Source organism: Acomys russatus, chromosome 6 (assembly GCF_903995435.1).
Source record: "Acomys russatus chromosome 6, mAcoRus1.1, whole genome shotgun sequence".
Taxonomy (NCBI): Eukaryota; Metazoa; Chordata; class Mammalia; order Rodentia; family Muridae; genus Acomys; species Acomys russatus.
In genome coordinates this window covers 13,438,963-13,445,797 of record NC_067142.1, presented here as the reverse complement: position 1 = coordinate 13,445,797, position 6,835 = coordinate 13,438,963, and the positions used below count along the sequence as shown (strand labels likewise).

Here is a 6,835-nt window from a genome sequence, read left to right as displayed (position 1 = left end):
GGTAATAAGTCCTGACTTGATTTTTGCATACTATAAATTATATTCTTATGATAGGACCCAACAGTTTATAAACAATGTTACCAAGTAGCCATATAAGTTCTGCATGCAACAAAGGTGAACAGTCTTCATAGTGCACTATAACCTCATTGAAGTTGAAGCTATTCTTTCTGGATATTTCCATTTCAATGTGAAATAAGTTGTTAAGATTTTATTAGTGGTATTATTATGTTGCTTTTTATAATATAAAAGTTGGTTTTATTTCTTCCACAGTTCACACTTCTCAGAAGATAGCAACTTTTGTAAATCATATAATCCAGCACTGTCTGAATGACCAAAAAGCTCTTTAGAAAATGAAATGTCTCAATTCAGTTGTAATAAATAAGCATCTACACACTTAGTTTTATTACCAGTATATTCTGGAACCAAAGTAAGATAGTTTTCCTGTTCCCATAATCTATTCAACTGTTGCTTTAAAATCTTAATTTTCCATCACTTATAATTTCTGATTTAGGTGAGAGTTCTGACCACCACCTTTTTATTACTGCTTGAAGCCAGTTTAAGTGAATTATTATGTATTTTTAAAATTTGATTGGAAGTAAAGACTTTACTAGAGCAAGTAATTATACATAGCAACCAAGTGAGATAAACTGTCTTTCTTCCTGTAAACTGTTGGTTAGAATAGGAAGCAATCTATCACAACTACAAAGTCTTCTATCTTCACTAAATAAGCAACAAGTTCAGTTCCACTACTTTATCTCCAGAAAGGCAAAGCCACATTCAACCTCAAATTCCTGCTGAATTGAACTTGGACCATTGTTTCTTCATCCTGAGAAACCTTAGAGAAGAAAATATTGTATTTTGATGATGCGCTTTCTGTCTGTGAGGAACCAATATCACTGGCATTAATCACAAATATTCAACTATCATAGAGTAAATTTCTGGGCAGATAGCATGCAAAAGCCAGTCTATTTTCTTTGTTTGTCATGTCATAGCCCCCACTTTTAGGGGACTACTTAGTTATATAACAGAATTTTGGGAAGAGATAGCAAACTAACTTTCTGTGGTAGAGCACCTTGCACAGTTTATCTGGGCTTTTCATGGCTTGTCAAACTACTTATCTAAGTAACCATTTTGGAGATTTCTTAACCTCCTTAATGTTCTTACTGGTGAAATTAGAGATCCTCTTTCTAGGAAGATCACTGAGATAATCCTCAATACAGTTATGGAAGTTCCATTTTATAACATAGGGGTTATCAGATACTATAATGAGTTAAGTGCCAGTGCCTCATGGTACTGCAGCACCTGAGTCCAGCCACTGTGTTGGTGAACCATGCCCAGTAGCTGAGAACATCCCTTGGGTCCCAAGCTGGCCCAACTCACAGTCATTCAAATGCCACATGCACAGCCACTAATATAGCCAGGCCTAGTTCTTAATCTTTGCACTACTCACTCTGAAATCAAATTTTAGTTCTCCTGATATCTCATTCCACTCCTCTGACAGGTTAAGTGAAAGTGTAATCATTGGTTGTCACGAAACTTATTCCTCTGTGTTAGCCCATTGTAGGGCCAGGTACTACACCATCATGATCATTAGCTGTATGGTGCTTAATCTTTGCTTGATATAAGGGGGCCAAAAAGAATGGCTGATTTAAACAGAACTAAGTGCCTATATTCTTGTAGCCATTTTTCTCTTATGCCAAAGAGTTGCTCTTTATTTAGCATTTCAGCCTATAAAGTAGGGCAATGGGCAAGGTCATTCTCTTCTGTAACTTCTTCTTGCGGATATTAGGGGGACTGTTATTGGGACCTAGAATGGCTAGTCAAAGGTGAGCATTTATCAAAAGGATCTGTTTAGCTGATCCAGTTGAGGAAACATTAAGTACTCATATATGTTTGACAGGTTTAAATCATTTTCCAGCAGGTGCAGATCTTAGTAGCTCTGGGTAGAGTCTGGTTGGTAGGTAAAAATCTTCAGAGACAAATACAGGTTAAGAACAGAAGTTAAAATTGTGTCTATAAGACAGCTGGAGTAGACTTATGCCTTTGAAACCCAGGAAAAGCATAACATTATTTTAACAGTCCAGAAGACTTGATGTACATATAAGACAGACTGGTTTTTAGCAACGTAAGAAGCACACTTATTTCTGTGTTCATAATCCAGCCAAAGAGAAATTAAATACTGAGCTTGGGACTGAATAATAAGCATGCAACACTCTGCCAGTTAATTATAACTCTATTGATCTAAATTTTCATATATTTTACATCTGCAACTTGCATTTATGTACCCTAAGACATCCATTAAGATCCTTTAATTTGCACTTACCAACATTTAAACATTTTCCTATATCCTCAAATATTTCTTTTATAGCTTGCATTTATCAAGCCTTAAACATTTTCTCAGACCCTCAAATACTTTTGATTTGCATAATTTAATGTTTACATTATCAGACTTTATATAAACTACACCCTTTAAAATTTCACTTATTATCCAATAGACACAGGAAGTTGAGTACTGGGTGAAGTCTTCCAAAGACAGATGAATAAAAATACCGAAAACTGTTTACCACTTAACATGAAGACTGTGAGCAAGGCAAGCATATTTGACATTTAAATAAGAGCAGACATACTACATAGTTTTAACATGCTAATATTTTTACTAATATATGAAGAGTGGATATAATTGTCTTCTAACTGTCAAACTACCATTAGCTTAGCTATCAATGTAATCAGAGGCCTGAGAAAAATGAATTGTAACCTAAACAAATTTATGTACCAATTAAAATGACAGAGATGACTAGTCATACCCTGGTAGCTAGACATTTACCCAAGTTGTCTCCTGTGGTAACATGGTATCATTGCCACATACAGTCTGGCCATCAGGCACTACATTACAGAAGATGAGAAGATGTTTCCATGGAAGGAGAACAGAAAGAGATTAAACTCACCCCACTTTCATCAATGTAGAACAATGACTCTCCTGGTTTACAGGTTCTTCACAGTTAGGCTGATCCCTAACAGAGTGTGAGATGGTGAGACATTGGTGACTGTTTTGTTCAATTGTTGGAAACCACAATTCAAGCATTGAAGTCATATGCAATGTCAAAATATTCTTTTTTTTTTTTTTTTTTTTTTTTTTTTTTTTTTTTTTTTTTGTTTTTTTGGGGTCCTCCTCCCCATCCGTCTGTCCACAGGTCTCATCCTGATAGCCTGCATACACTTCCTCTGTATTCCCACGCGGGGGCCTCTCCGCTAAGGGGCAGTGATCAAATCATTTGGGCGCCATAGTTCTTCTCAGAGGCAATCCCCTTTCCCCCCACACACCCTTTCCCCATTTACCAATTGAGCAATCCGTCAGCTACATCTGAATGGGGTAGGTCCTTTGCTTGCAATGTCTTTTGCTGGTGCATCAGTTTGTGCTGGCCCTCTGGGTCCAGATCTGCCAGCATTGATAGTCTCCGTGTGGAGCTCCTGACAAACCCCATCCCCATCCTTCCATCCCCAAACTCTTCCATGCAACTCACAGCTCTTTACCCAGAGTCCGGCTATGAGTCCCCAGTATCTGTCTCGATGAGCAGAAAAGGGAGAGTGAGAACAGGAAGATAAGAGCAAGAGGATTACAATTGGAAAGTAATGTGAATAAATAATAATAATAATTTTTAAAAGGAGAAAATAAATAAATCCTAGCTCTTCAAAGAAAAATACAACCCAAGTATTTTTGGTTTTACCAACTTGTGCCAATGTATCTATGAAGGCTCTGAGCATACTAATGCTACCTTAATATACATCATTCTATGTCAAAATATTCTGAGACCTTGGGGAGTTACTGTTAAGATGTAGGATTCTCTCTCACAATTAGTTTAAATATATTTAATGCCATATTCAGCTGTTCTCTGAAAACTTTGAGGGTCAACATATCTCTGACCAATATATGTATGCCTCTAGCTTTCTGCTCTAAACTACATTTTACAAACATAAAACAGGATGTTATAATCTATAATCTGCAGATAAGTGTTAGGATCATGTCTTTCTAGTTTTAGTAAATCTTAATTGCTCATTTTTCACTATAAATTGTATGGCTATTTTACAAAACACCCATAATTAACTGAATTAGCACTTAACCAAACCATAAGATTTAATTATCCTAGACAGTTGTGATAAGAGCCTTTAAAAGAAATGGAACTACACATATCATTTTTAAGAATTAAACTGGGAATAGGGCTTCCTCAAGACTCAGCTATTCCACTCCTTGGAATATACCCAGAATATGTTCCAGCACACAACAAGAACATTTGCTCAACCATGTTCATAGCAGCCTTATTCATAATAGCCAGATCATGGAAACAGTCTAAGTGTTCCTCAGTAAAAGAATAGATAAAGATACTCAGCTATTAAAAACAAGGAATTCCCAAAATTTGTGGACAAATGGATTGAACTAGAAATTATCATTATGAGTGAGTTAACCCAGAAGCAAAAAGAGTCAAATGGTATATACTCACTTATATCTGCACACTAGCCAAAGCGACATGTCCCATGAAAGTCTTCACTTACCAGGAAACTGGGACAAAAGGGAGGACATCCTGTAGGGACTCTAGATGAGAGAAGCATGGGAGAATGGTAAAGTAGAAGGATCTAGATGGTCCTAGAAACCTACAAGAAGAACATTATGATAGGCAGATTTGGGCCCAGGGGTCCTGCTCAAACTATGGCACCAACCAAGGAGAGTACATTCAGTAAACTTTAAATCCCTACCCAGATCTAGCGAATGGACAAGACAGTCTCCACAATTGAGTGGAGAGTGGGGTCTGACTTTTACACGAATTCTGGTGCCCCATATTTGATCACTTCCCCTGGATGGGGAGACCTATTGGCACTCAGAGGAAGGATAGTAGGCTACCAAAAAGAGACTTGCTATCTTCTGAGCATATACAGGGGGAGGAAGTCCCCCTCAGTCACAGTCATAGGAGAGGGGAGTAAGGGGAAAATGGAAGGGAGGGAGGAATGGGAGGATATAAGGGATAGGATAACCATTGACATGTAATAAGAATAAATTAATAAAATATATTAAAAAAGAATTATATAGGCACAATACCTTAAAAGAGTTGATATGTAGCTGGGCATGGTGGTGCATGCCTTTAATCCCAGCACTCGGGAGGCAGAGGCAGGCAGATCGCTGTGAGTTCGAGGCCAGCCTGGTCTACAAAGTGAGTCCAGGATGCAGGATGGCCAAGGCTACACAGAGAAACCCTGTCTTGAAAAACAAACAAACAAACAAAAAAAGTTGATATGAAGTATGCTGTAATCAAAATATTACCTAAACTTTCCAACCCAACTTTGGGATTGGGGCATCATTCTCTAAGAATTGTTTCATTAATTATCAGGCACCTGATTCACTGATTTAGCTGGCAGTGAATTTCATGAGTTAATAGTGTAAGTTTAAATATATTTCTGAGCTAATCTCAAAGCAAAACTTTTAATCATAGATACGGTTCATTGAGGGATTGGCATTCTTGCTGATTTGACCACATTCCATCATTGAGACTGAACATCAAAAGCTAGCTTTAAGGATAGAGGATGCCCTTAGTGCTAATTAAGGCAACCAAAAGTTTTTGGCAGCCTTCAATAAAGAAGCTTGAGTCTCCACAACCAAAATGGCTGCCAGCTGTGAGACTGTCCATAGGCAACATGGTGTGGAAGTTATAAATAGATGGCTCCTAGCCATGTGTTTTTAGATGCAGTGTCAGGCAATTTAAGGAGTTAGTCATATTCTTAATTTAATGCCAAAAATATTCCCATGGCAGTAATTTCTACCTTTTTGAGATTGAATGTAGAGTATAATAACCATAAATCTAGAGGAAAAAAAAATAGATTTCAACAGTATAAGAAATTGAATATCTCGGATGAGATCCAAGATGGCGGCGAGCAGGGTGGACCCTGTTTAGAAACTCCAGTAAACAATTCAGGGAATTGGACGGAATTCGTAACCAGTAACATCAAGCTCCCTAACCCACTACGGCAGGAGTACTCCTCAGTACAAAAGGCCCAAAATACAGAAAACCTGCGTACCTATGCAAACGAGAGGAGTGCAGAAGTTCTTGGACCAGAGCAGCAGTGGCCGCAGCTGAGGTTTGCAGCTGGGAACCCTCCAACAGAGGCAATTGGCAAGGTGACCAGTATGAAGTGCTGCGGGAGAAGGAACTCTGCAAGATTCTGGCCCCGCGACCCAATCTCAACTAAGTGGGCAGCTCGCACCAAGACTCAAACTGGCCTCAGCGTGCAGATTGGGTGCATAGTCCTTGGCTGAATTGGGTGCATGTTTTGGGCACAGAGAGCTTGGCTGAACTTGTCATGCAATGCAGGACTCTGGCTGGCTCAGCGCGCAATTTGTGCGCAGAATCCCTAGCAGAATTGGCAGCGCCTTTTGGGCACAGAGTCCCTAGCTGAATTGGGCGCGCGGTTTGGGTGCAGTCACTAGCTGAATTTGGCGTGCAGTTCTGGCCTAGAGATTCTGGCTGGATTCAGCACGCGGTTTGGGTGCAGAGTCCCTAGGTGAATTGGGTGCGCGTTTTTGGCTCAGAGTCCCTAGCTGAACTTGGAATGCTGTCCCGGCCCCAGGGATTCTAGCTGGCTCAGTGCACAGTTTGGACATAGAGTCCCTAGCTGAATTGGGTGTGCGTTTTAGGCACAGACTCCCTAGCTGAACTTGGGGTGTGGTCCCAGGCCCCAGGACCCTGGCTGCCTCAGCGCACAGTTTGGGCGCAGAGTCCCTATCTGAATTTAGCGTTTGGTCCTGGCCCCCAGGACTCTGGCTGGCTCAGCAGACAGTTTGGGTACAGAG

General features: G+C 39.7%; 1 pseudogene; it reads right to left on the bottom strand.

The window, feature by feature from the left end:
- Positions 1 to 360: 360 nt before the first annotated feature.
- Positions 361 to 5,530, bottom strand: LOC127190918 (KATNB1-like protein 1; annotated as a pseudogene).
- Positions 5,531 to 6,835: the final 1,305 nt, after the last annotated feature.